The sequence below is a fragment of the Petaurus breviceps genome, unplaced genomic scaffold (genome assembly GCF_028583685.1).
Source record: "Petaurus breviceps papuanus isolate PSGF00001 unplaced genomic scaffold, PetGlider_PUasm1.0 88295, whole genome shotgun sequence".
In the NCBI taxonomy this organism is placed as follows: Eukaryota; Metazoa; Chordata; class Mammalia; order Diprotodontia; family Petauridae; genus Petaurus; species Petaurus breviceps.
The window spans coordinates 32,597-45,490 of record NW_027186914.1 but is presented as its reverse complement, the minus strand read 5'-3'; the positions used below and the strand labels follow the sequence as shown (position 1 = coordinate 45,490).

The following is a 12,894-nucleotide window of genomic DNA, read 5'->3' as shown; positions in this document are numbered from 1 at the left end:
CCTACTTTCCTTCTGGGTAAGATAGATTTCTATACCCCAATGAATGTGTATATATATTCTTCCCTCTTTCGAATGAATTAAGATGAGAGTGAGATTCGAGTATGCCTGCCCCACCTCGATTTTGCCCCCAACTGTAAATACTCTTCCTTGCATACCTCTTTAATGTGAAATAACTTTCCCCATTCTTCTTCTCACTTTCTCCTTCTCCCAGTGCATCCCTCTTTCTCACCCTTCCACACTTTATTTAAAATCATCCCAGCATATTCAATTTATACCAGTACCCCCTGTCTATGGAGACTCCTTCTAACTACCCTAATAATGATAAAGTTCTTAGGAGTTGCATGTATCCTCTTTCTATATAGGAATATAAACAGTTTAAGATGAATAAGAGAATGTAAACAGATTAAGACGAATAAGTCCTGTATGATTTCACTTTCATGTTTACCTTTTGATGCTTCTCTTGAGTTCTGTGTTGAATGTCAGATTTTCTATTCAGCTCTGGTCTTATCATCATGATTGCTTTAAAGTCTTTTATCTCATTAAACATACATTTTTTCCTTGGAGATGATTATATTCTGTTTTGTTGGATAGGTTATTCTTAGTTATAATCCTAGCTCCTCAGATTCCAAGCCCTCTCTGATCATTTGTAATGGTAGCTACTTCTTGTGGGTAGTCTTGTGTGATCCTGACTGTGGTTCTATGATATTTGAATAATTTATTTCTGGCCACTTACAGCATTTTGTCCTTGAACCTGGGAGTGCTGGAATTTGGCTATAAAATTGCAGGGAGTTGTCAAATTTGTATCTCTTTCAGTAGGTGATTGGTGGACTCTTTCAATTTCTTATTTGGACCTCTGGTTCTAAAATTTTTAGGCAGCTTTCCGTTATAATATTTTAAAATGTGATGTCTATGCTATTCTTTCTTCATGGTTTTCAGATAGTTCAATAATTATTAGAGTCACTCACCTCAAACTATTTTTGAGGTAATTTGTTTTTCTGATGAGATATTTCACTTTTTCTTCTATTTTTTGTTCTTTTGACTTTGTTTCATTTATCCTTGATGTCTCCTCATGGTCCTTAGCTTCCACTTGAACCAGTTCTAAATTGTAAGGAATTGTTTTCTTCAGTGAAGTTTAATACCTCTTTTTTCACTTGGCTAGTCCTTTTTAAGGAGTTATTTTCTTTAGTATTTATTTTGTGCCTCTTTTACTAAGCTGTTAATTCTATTTTCATAATTTTCTTGCATTCCTCTTATTTCTTTCCCCAATTTTCCCTCTGCCACTCTTATGTGATTTTTGAAATTTTTTTTGCTCTTTCTTTACCTCTTCGAGGAATTCTTGTTGGGCTTGTATCCAAGCTACATTTTTTCTTTGAGACTTTGCTTGCCAAATGTTTTCACATCATTGTCTTCTTCCAAGTTTGTGTCTTGATCTTCCTTGTTGCCATAGGAGCATTTAATGGTCAGGTTCTTTTTTGGTTGTTTGCTTATTTTTCTAGCCTACTTCTTGATTTTCAACTTTATGTTAAACTTGGATTCTGTTCACTTCTTAGAGGTAAATGGAGGTATCACGGTCCCAAGCTTTGGGCCTTTTCATCCTGCTGTTCCAGTGATTTGTAAGTTTTTGATGCTTCGAAGGTGGTGTGATCTGGGGAAAGTGGAATGGCCCCTGCTCTCTTGCAATAGCAAGTGTTAGTGCTCCTCTTTCTCTCTGCTCCACGGTGATGGCAAAGGCTCCTTTCTACCTTGTAGCTGTGACCTGGAACTGGGGAATGGTCAATGGAATTGCCAAGTAGTGCCCAGTGCCCACAGAGGTCCCCTGGAATCTCTTTCTGACCAGTTGTGTAGTGAGAGCTTCTAGAACTGTTGCAGCTGCCACAGCCTCCAAGATTCAGAGCAGGTGCTGGCCGCCACGTCACCCTCTGAGCCAGTCCCCCGCCCGTGTCACCAGCCTCTCCTTGTAGTGTCCCAAGTTATTTCAGGCTGGATCATTTGCTGGGTCATTTTCAAGTTACGTGGAATGGTTCTTCTACCCCACCATCTTGGCTTTTTCTTTGGGCAAGGGCTTTTATGCCAGAAACAAATGAAAGCACTTCCCCCTAAGAATGAGGACAAGGGAATATGATGAGCAAGCCTATCCAGGTCTATAGATGTGCCTGAGTCACCTGGCATTCTTTGGTAACTATGCTTGAGGAAGTATATCATAGGGAGGAGGTCCCACATTAGCCATAATAGTAATTTAGGAGTGTTTGATTTTTTTTTGTTTTTTTGGAGAGCAGTTGGGGTTAAGTGACTTGTTCAAGGTCACACGGCTAGTAAGTGTCAAGTGTCGGAGGCCGAATTTGAACTCAGGTCCTTCTGACTCCAGGGCTGGTGCTCTATTCACTGCACCACCTAGCTGCCTCAGCAGTGTTTGTTTCAAGAAATTGTTAGTACAATTGACCCTGAACATTGGATTCAGAAACTGGGAATGCTGGATTCCATTCTTGAGTTTGGCCCTCAGCTTTTTGCCAAAGTTTTCCTAGATATAAGGCTTCATCTTAGAGAAAATGGAAACTCAGGACAACTGGCTTGGGTCTCTGGGAAGTTCATAGCCTGGAAGGTGAAAGAGAACTTGCCCAAGCCGAAGAAGTTTAGGATCCTAATGGCACTGGCAGTGCTGAGCAGCAGCAGATGTCCCTTTGTGACCACAGGCCATTCTACCTCTGTAGATGCAACTACTGGATCACTTGACTTCAGAAAGAGGACCTAGAAAAACAAATAAGAGTCGCAGTGTTAAAATCTACAAACCAGTTAGCCATTCATTTCAAAATTCTAGGATTGAAATAGGTCATTTGTGAGCATGTAAGAGAAGACAAACAGTGACCACTAGGGGCCAATGTGTATATATTCACTAAGAATAAGTTATATCTCCAAGAATTTGGAACTAAAATGAAGCCTAAGATCAACTACTCCAACCCTTTCGGTTTTTTACTTTCTTTTTATTATGAACTTAATGAACAAAAATGTTAATATTTCAATAAAGGAAGAATAAATGAAAAAAATTGTACGTGAAGCTGTGAATGTTTCGCATTTCTGAATATATCCCTCCAAGTCCAAAGCTTTCCCTTGTTAACAAATATAAAGGAAGGAAATAAGCAGTGGAGAAGAGCCAAGTACCATCTCGATCTATTGATGCAGTATTCCATACTGATGTATTCTTATCCATAATTAAGATGAGGGATATAAATTTTCTCAAATTTTCTCTGCAACCCCTTTGTTTCATGCCATGCTAACTCCTTTTCCTTGTTTTTTCCCCCAGGAGCTTGGCCTAGACTATCTCTCTATAGCCATAGCGTATCTGGATTCCAATCAGCCATTCAACAGGGGCTCTTCTGATGGCCTGTGGAAAAGCTAGAGAGATAGATGTGTGCTGGAGAGTTCAGTTAGATGGCTTGGTAGCTAGTTGAGTAACTAGTGTCTATCACTAGATTAACTGCTAGCTTTGGGTCTCATGCCACAGGCCTCTGTCCTCAGCCCTTCTCTGTGGGACGTTTTTATGAAGGCAGGAAAGCATGTCAGTCCAACTGGCAAGTGGTAACCAAAGCTGAGAGGGAAAGCACTTAGGTGACTGAATGAGAACAGGCCTGGGGGATGACTCAAACCCAGTAGCACTGCATGCCAAGTGTTGGCCTGAGGTTTAAAAAGAGAAATCAGCTGTCTCCATTGAGGAGGGAGGGACCTGTGTCCTCGCAGGCTGCATCACAAAGACTTGCGGGTTTTCTTACAACTGCCACAAGCTCCACATGTCTCCATGTTATGAGATGGCAGCCTAAACCACCTTCTGTGATCTCAGGCCACATTAGTAGAAGTGTGGTGTCTGCAGAGTATGTGTGTCTGCTTGTTCAGGGCAGGTGGTTTTCTATTAGGAGAGAGAGTACCACGTGTGGGCATCCTAGGACAAGAGGCCCAGGCCCTCTTGATGGTCTTCCTTCTCCTTTGCCTTCCTCCTCCTCCTCTTCTTCAACACACTGTCTGCATTTGAACATGAAGGGGTCTTCCTCTACCCGTCAGGAGAAGTATGAACCAAGAACCAGGTCTGTGACTAGGCTACTTAGCTGAACCACATGAGCCCTTGGTAGGGATTCCTGGGGAATGACTAAAAAACCCTAGCAGGGCAATTCTGGAAGCCATGTCTCTCTTTACAATGAACTACATGAATCTTTTCACTTGCATTGGTGAAATTCTAGTAAATTTTGTAGTAGAAAAAGAACTTCGCCATACTGTTCTAAATACGCATACCTTGCCTAAAAGGAGAAGTAAACTTGGCCCAATGTTGATGTTATCATCAGTAAAAGCTCCTTGCATTTGTTGCCTCGGTTGGGACTTGTAGGGGGCACCCTAAAGAAGTCCATCAGCCTTGTGCCTGCTTATTTGTGTTTCCATGGTTTTATACCTTCCACATTTTGTTTTCCTTTTCTGTTGCCTGACCTTGGAAATGATTTAGAATAAGAGGGTCTAATAACATACAGCTCTATTACAGTGTGCCAAAAGAAGTCCTCTTGGAAAAATTGCTCACAGCATAGGACAAGGGGGAGCTTCCAGGAGGGCCAGGAATGACAAGGAAGCACACAATTAATTTATGTAAAATCGGATTAGCGATTTGGCCTCAGTTTGGTACCCTTGCGAATTGTAAATTGAAGGACTTAAGGTTTGCTGTGAGGAATCATCCATGTCCGATGGAATCCTGGTTCTGCTGGTCAGCCCTGGCAAAAGGGATGGATGGGCCTGAGCAACCTGGAGGTACCTTCTCTGCACTCTGCTGTGTCTGCACCTTCTCTCACTCTTTGGCAGCCTTTTTGGGCTTCTCCTATTGCTGTCACCTTGCCTTCCTTGCCAGCTCCTCCTTCCTCTCCTTTTCCTCCTCTTCTTCCTCCTTCTACCCCCATACCACCTTCTCTGCCTCCATCTTGTTCTCCTCTTGCAAAGGCTAGGGCTTTAGTTTCTTCAGGAAAGGCTTAGTTTTGACTACAGGGGAAATGCAGTTATTCATAAACACCACCAGCCATTCAGTGCCTCAGACCTCTCTACCTGGAGGAGGGGCACCCAAAATTTGATGAAGATCCTGGGGCTATTACCCGATTTCAGGCCCTTTTAGGGGTTATAACTCCTTCCAGGGAAATGTTACCAATATTATGGAAACTCTTCTTTCCTCTGGAGAAAGAACTGCAATCATAGAGGTAGCTAATGGACTGCAGGTCTTCCTAACTGACCACTACAGGATCTCTGTTGGAATCCCAATGTTCCAGCCCATTTTAGTAGATTGGCACAATCCAGGGATCCCTTGATGGAATTTTGTGCCACCAGACCAGAAAACTGGGGTAAATTCCAAGAGATATTAAAGAAGAAAAAGAAACTGCTCATTGTTTCTGTGACAGACTATGCCCAAGTGCTAAGTGGTATGTGAGAGGAGAGCCACTCAACCCCTGGGACACATGTAGCATTAATACACACTTTATTAGTCAGTCCCTGCCTGAAATATGAGAACGTTTCCATATGAGATGCTTTGAATGGCACGAAATGCCTACTGGTCAACTCCAAAGCATTGTCCTATGTTTATGAAAGGAAGGAGAAGGGAAATGAGAAACAGGTTGAGGAGAAATTTACAGAGAAAGACCAAACCATCCTTGTTCCTGTGCAGGCCATTTCAGATCCTTTTAGTCTGTGCAAAAAATGTGAAATATGCAAATGATTTTACTGCAATGTGAAGGGTCATACTGTCCATGACTGTAGCAAGAAAGAAAGGGAGCTCTAGAATGACAGGAAGGGTCGACCTAGGACTTCCCAGGGAAGTTTGGCTGTGTGAAGGTGTGGGGAAGGGGGAAGGGCTCCGGATTCTAGAGAGGACTCTTCGGTTTTACCTGATCCTGCCATCCTGGCCATTCTTCTCCCCAAAGTGGGGAGCCCATGTGACCCTTTAAGTTGGTGATACAATCTTTGATTGCTTCCTGGATTATGGAGCCTTTAATTCAGTTGTGATGATTAAGCCTGCTTCCAGTTACATTTCTGTTGGGTCTCTGAGTGTGGCCAGAGTTTCAGGAAAGCCTCCAAATGTTCTGGGGTTGTCCCATTGCACTGTTTCCATTGGTCCCCTTTCTGTTGAATATGCCTTCCTCTTCATGCCCAAATCCTCTGTGAATATGTTAGGGCATGATCTCTTAGGCAACCTTAGGGCTACTATTGCCTGTTCTCCCAAAGGCTTTTTTCTCCCCTCCAGCTGCCTGAAGATTCCCTCTCCTTATTCCCCGTTCTCATTCACAATGAGCAAAGATCATCAGGGATGCTTTTAGCGTCTCATCTGACACCTCCAACTCACTATGGGCCTCTTCATCTTCAGATATAGAACTCCAAAAATCTGCCATCCCTATTACTCTCCAGGTTAAGGGAGACCCTCCACCATCTTTTCCCAGTACCCTTTATCCAGGGAGGCTATTGAGGACATTTCACCCATCACTGACTCTTCTGCAGATCTCCATGCAACATGGCAGCCCCCCCTGTTAAGAATCCCAAACCAGGTCTTGATGGCAAGCCTTTCATCATTTTGTGCACCATTTGTACTTTATTGATGCTTACCTTATACTTAGACATCCAGTGATGCTTAATCCTACTACTATCATTTCCCCAATTCCTTCTGAGGCCACCTGCTTCATGGTAATAGGTCTTTGTTCAGCATTTTTTAGTCCCCATTCACCTAGAATCCCAGTACCTGTTGTTCTTACCTGGAAGAATTCACAGTGGATGTGGACTTGATCGCCTCAAGGATACGTAGGGAACCCCACTTTATTCTCTCAAATTTTATAGCAGGATTTAGCTGCCATCATGGTTCACTGTGTGGTCAATCTGCTTCCAGCTGTTCCAGATGCTGAGGTTTGGCATCATGTCATGTGATAATCTGAGCTTCACCCAAGGGGCCAGGAAGTCTCTAAGTCAAAAGTTCAGTGGTGACTTCCACACATGGAATGTTTGGGGTTTATTTTGACAGCTAGGACTCATTCTGTGTTTCCTTGAGGCACCTACTTCTAAGCATCAGCTGCATGCTGTCCTTGGAGTGGCTGGATACCAAGGCAGTAGACTCCTTTTGGTGACATTACCAAACCCCTTGTCTCTCTGACTAAAGACTGTTGTGGAACCTTTGCAGCTTGGCATTCAATTTCTCTCTGCCCTTGTGGGCCCTGGCATCTGCATGAGGACTCGATTCTAGTAAGTCCTTTTCTGTTTTTATATACAAGCAAAGAGTGTGACTTCTGGTGGTCTGACTCAAACATTCAGACCCTCTGTGTCCAGTGGATTATTATTCTGCCCAGATTGATTCTGTGGCTTCTGGAGCACCACCTTGTCTGCAGGCTATAGCTGCCACTGCCCTTTTGGTAGGGAAGGCTTGTGATTTGCTTTGGGACTCCACGTTTGCAGTACAGTGTCCCCAGGAAGTAGAGGTCCTCTTACTTTACCACTGAACTTGGGCCTTTTCAGATGAGAGACTTGCCAAATACGAAGTGTCCTCGCTTGGACATATTGCTCTCAAGTGCTGCACCATTCTAAGCTCTGCCAATCTTGGGGGAGCCAGTCCATGACTGCCTTAGTAGTAGATATGCTGGAGAACCCTCTGAGCACCTCTCTGCCCCCCTTGTACAATGCGGGTGTGTTTTCTATGCCAATGGGTTCTCTTTTAGGAGAGATAGTGCTGGCCACAGCGGCACTGCTACACTCTCTGACTGTCCCACTGTCTGTGCAGCTTTGCTGCCTCCCAGGCTGTGTCCAAGCCTCTGAGCACGTCACCTTGCCAAAGTCATCTATATTGATTCAAGGAATGCCTTTGGTGGCTGGTATGCTATTGGGAGACTTTGGTTAGAGCGAAGTCATCAAAGATCTCTTATGTGCTCAGACCCTCCCCACTGCCTTGGCATTATGTGTTGCTCTGTCTATCCTGGTGGAACCGATCGTCTTCTATGAGGAAAGGGCCATGGTGACAGCACAATAAAACTTGCGGCCCTGGAAAGCTCTACACATATGTTGAATTTCTTGCCCTCTTGTGATAACAATATCTCTTTCCCATGATGACTCTGAAACTGAGAAATTGACACAATATTTGTTAGGTTAGACAGGTTTGTGGGGCCGGGGTAACTGTGGAGGGCGAGCCGCTATCACCAGGTGTGTTTGTCTGTTCAGAAGGGGGGTTGTGTTGGGAATTCGAGGGTTTCGATTCTCCAGGTGGCACCAACACAGCTGCCCATGCAGGTGCCTCTTGCCCTACTTGCCAGACACATGATCAGCATGCCTTTTCTGCTGTTGCATATGGTGGGCATCCCCTAGCTTATATGCCCTTTGTACATTTGCAGAATGATTTCATTTGTATGTCTAAGTCTGGCCACTATAGGCTCTGACCTGTCAATGTTGACCAACTAACCTGGTGGGTGGAAGCCTTTCCTGGCTCTCAGACAGCTGAGTTCTTGCTAAGGACCTCCTAAAAGAAATTGTTCTCCACTTCAGTCCACTGGCACACACTCATTCTCACAAGGGCTTTACCTCTTCACCAACCGTTTCTTCTCCCCCTCCCCTGCTGGCTTCCCCCTCTGCTCTCACTTTCTGTGTCTTCCCTCTTCAGGTGCAGCCATGCCCCCAGAGCTCGGAGCTGCCTGTTCCCATGTCTGGCAGGTCCTTCTGCCTCTGTCTCATTCCTCCCCCCCCCCCCCTGTCTCCTGCTCCTGCCACCCAGTTGTCCTTGCACGGCGCTCACTCAAGCTTCTCCTCATCGGCCTTTATTCCCCCACGGCCTCCTGTCTGGCTTCTGTCCTGCTCACTCCTTTTCCTTTCTCCTCCCACCTTCTGTCTGTCTCTCCTCTGTGGCTCACTCTGCTGCTCCCAGGCCCTGCTCTCCAGCCTTCTGCAGTGCCTCCCTCCAAACCTTCCGTCTCCAGTCGATCGGTCATCTCTGCCTCTGTTACCCCGTGGACCAGCTGTCCATGGAGCATCTCCAGAGGTGAAGTGACTTGCCCAGGGTCACGCAACTATTAAGTGTTTGAGGCTGGATTTGAACAGAATACAAAGCATCAGAAAGAAGAGGGGCTGGGGAAAGAAAGATCAAGAAAGATAAGGACAGCAGCAGGCCACTGGATTTGGAGATAAGGAGGTATGTTGTGGGGATTCTTCATCTGGTTCAGTTTGGACTAGAAAGCCTTTAAGGTCTATTCGAGCTCTGAGATTCTGGAACTCTGTGAGGTTAGTAGCGCTTGAGGAATTGTGGTGGCAGCGAAGGGGAGAAATGATGGAGTCTGGACTGAAGCTGCGGCAGGAATACAGGAAGGTGATTACTTGTTGGTTTGGGCCGAGGGGAAGAACCCAAGAATGCGGAATTGGGGAATGCCTGAGAAGGAGGCGATGTCCTCGTCATTTGTATCTTTATTTAGATATAACCAAACATATAACAGGAACCAGTAAGATAACCCTACCTTCTGTAGACGGAAGGAAGCAGGTTTCCATGTTTGATGAGTTTTCAAACGTCGGTAAATTCTGCTGTGATAAAATACAAAGCATTGGTCCATGTGTTACTGACTGCACAGAAGCTTTTAGTCATTGATTTTCTTTCTTTTTAAGAATTATTTTCTTGATCTTTGTTTCATGTTCCTGTCATATGCCAATTGCTGCTTTATCCTGTCCCCCTCTTCCCTGCCCCCCCCCCATGACAAAGGAGAATTAGGACAAAACAAGCATAGCACCACTGCCATTCCATACCTGAAGTCTCCATTTCTCATTTGAGATGTCCTCGGTTCCATCCTCAGGCACTGGATTTCCTTCATGTTCTAATGTCCTTTATTGCGGGCTTTTAGTCACATTAATATAACATTGTATGTGATGTTCTCCAGTCTCCGCTTTCTTGGCTTAATCTCAGTTCAGACAACTCTTCCCATGTATGGCAATGTCCAAGTCATTCTGGGCATTTTCTTATTTCTGTTGTGGTCACCACCCAGCTCTGCAAGCTAGGAGTGGCTTCCTTCACTCTCACTCACTCCTCATATTCAATCAGTTTAAGTCTCATCAACATCCCAGTCTCCCACCCACAACCCTTTCTTCCATTCACAACACAGCCAGCCTCATTCAGACTCCCCACTATCCCAGGCTGCCTCTCTAAATGCCAAAGGGCTCAGTCAGTTGTGAGGCAGGGATCTGGATCCTTAAGCATAGTTCTATGGTCTTCCCCTGCTCAAGAAACCTTGCTGTTTCCTATTGACTAGGATAAATTGCAGACTCCTATCTGCAGTGAAAGTCCTCTCCAATCTGGCCCCAGCCCAGTGTCTCAGACTGACCGCATACTCCTCCTCCCCCAGGTATCCCTGTTCCCTGTACTCCCCCCTCTCCCTCCCACCTTCATTCCTTTGTAACAAGGAAGGCATCCCCAGTGCCTGGAATGCCCTTCCTTCTCACCTCTGCCTCTTGGGACCTTTCCTTTCCTTTAAGGCTCAAATGCTTTCTTCTTTAAGAGGCCCCTCCCTCTCCTGGTTTCCCCTTGGATTGATTTTGTGTCTAGCTTGTAATGGTGTATGCGTGTACAGGTCATGAGGAACTCCTCAATAGAATCCAAGTAACTTGGGGGTAAGGACTGTCTCCTATGTTTTTTGTATCCCCAGCACGGAGCACAAAGCCTTCCACCGACTAATATGCATTGGATTGCATTGCTTGGAATTTCTCAAATTCATTTTTTGTGACATAATTAATACTCATGTTTAAATGGCACAACTTGTAGAGCCATTTATTCCCCTACCAGTGAACACCCTCTACATTTCTAGTTTTTGCTCCTACAAAAAGTGTTGCTATGAATATTTTGGTACATACAGAGCTTTTCTTTTTGTCTTTGTCCTTCTTGGGGCATATGTGGCCAATGTATACATGTATAGATTGACCAGTGCATTACCCAACACCTTTTCCCTTGTGATGCCCCACATACCATGTTCCTTTTACCTTGCTGCCCACTCTTTCTTATGCTGCCTCCTTGGCCTCCTTCCATTAGATATAAATATTAATATAGATATTCCCCAAGGTTCTGGCTTGGACCTTCCTCTCCTGCCTTCCTGCATTCTTTCCAGGGAGGAGGGGGGATGCAGAGGCAGGGAGACTAATCTGCTAATTATCTTTTCTGTGTATCCATCTATGCCCTCTCCCCTTAGCTCCAGTCCATGACTTCTTATTGCCCCTTGGATCTGCTGCCAGCACCACAAAGTCAACATTTCTAATAATAATCAACATCCTCCCTCCTCCCCCACCAACCCTATGCTTTCCCATAAGGTTTTGATTTCTGTTCATAGCCCCATCACCATCTTCACAGTCACCCAAGTTTCTAACCTCAGAACCATCTTGGACTCTTCCTCATTCCTGATAAGCCCCTCCCCCTATCCAATAAGCTGCTGAGCCCTCAAACTTGGAAAAATCTCTCCCATCCTTCCCTCCAGTACCCTAACCTTTCCCTCCAGTGCCAATATAACCACCCTCCTTCAGGCCCTCATTTCTTTTGGTGGAAGCTATGTCAATAATCTCCTAACTGGTCACCTTCCTTTGAGGCTCTCCCCAACCGATCCATCTTCCCCATTGCTTCCCCCCTTTTTTTAGAAAATAAAGTTTACTTCTTTTTCAGTTAAAAAAATCTATTTTCTTTCTCGCCTAATTCACCTTGCTCCCAATTTGGAAACAAAAGCAAAATTCTTCCAACAAATATGTATAATAAAGTAAAACTCAATGTAAATAAAACTCTATCTCAATATGCACCTTGAGATATCACTTCTCTGTCAAAAGGTGGGTAGAATATTTCATCATAGGCCCTCTGGTATCATCATTCACTGTGATGATGAGATTTCTTAACTCTTTCAGTTTGGTTTGTCTTTATAAAGTTGTTACTACTGTATAAATGATTCTACTGGTTTTGCTCACTTCACTCTGCATCAGTTCTTACACATCTTCCTAGGTTTCTCTGAACCTATCCCTTTTGTCATTTCTTATTGGACAGTAATATTCCATTACATTCATACAGGGCATCTAGGTGGTTCAGTGGATAGAGCACCAGGCCTAGAGTCAAGAATATCTGAGGTAAAATCCAGCCTCAGACACTTACTAGCTGTGTGACCCTGGGCAAGTCACTTAACCCTTTTACCTCCATTTCCTCATATATGAAATGAACTGAAGGAGACCATGGAAAACCACTCCAGTATCTTTGCTAAGAAAATCCCAAATGGGGTCACAGAGAGTCAAACATGACAGAAATATGACTGAACACCACTTTCATATAGTATAATTTGTTTAGCCATTCTCCAAATAATTGACACTCCATTAGTTTCCAGTTTGTTCTGCCACCACAAAGAGAGCTGCTATAAATGCTTTTTGTTTTTTTTTAAAGGTTTAAATCATTCTGTTTAATCTTGTTTATTTATTTTAGTTTTCATCATTCACTTCCACAAGATTTTGAGTTCCAAATTTTTCTCCCCATCTCTCCCCACCCCAAGATGGCATTTGCTTATTACCCCTTCCCCCAGCCTGTCCTCCCTTCTATCCCCCCACCCCACCCCTTCTCTTTTATTTTCCTTTAGGGCAAGATAGATTTCTATACCCCGTTGCCTGTAGATCTTAATTCCCAGTTGTATGTAACAACAATTTTTAGCATTTGTTTTTAAAACTTTGAGTTCTACATTCTCTCTCTTCCTCCCTTTCCACCCACCCTCATTGAGAAGGCAAGCAATTCGATGTAGGTTATACATGTATAGTCATGCAAAACACTTCCATAATAATCATGTTGTAAAAGACTAACTATATTTCCCTCCATCCTATCCTGCCCCCCCCAATTTATTCTGTTTTCTTCTTTGACCCTGTCCCTCCTAT

At 44.1% G+C, this 12,894-nt stretch overlaps 1 long non-coding RNA gene across 3 annotated transcripts in view; it reads right to left on the bottom strand.

Moving 5' to 3' along the window:
* Positions 1-12,526, bottom strand: part of LOC138176393 (uncharacterized) — a 28,763-nt gene extending 16,237 nt beyond the window's left edge. The window contains exons 1-4 of one of the 3 annotated variants that reach the window (XR_011172229.1): positions 9,766-12,526; positions 9,483-9,546; positions 6,756-8,102; positions 446-2,745 (exon numbers count right to left, since the gene is read on the bottom strand). This is a non-coding gene — a long non-coding RNA (uncharacterized lncRNA). The remainder of the gene's footprint in view (positions 1-445; positions 2,746-6,755; positions 8,103-9,482; positions 9,547-9,765) is intronic. The other 2 variants (XR_011172231.1, XR_011172230.1) reach the window with 2 other exon arrangements.
* Positions 12,527-12,894: the final 368 nt, after the last annotated feature.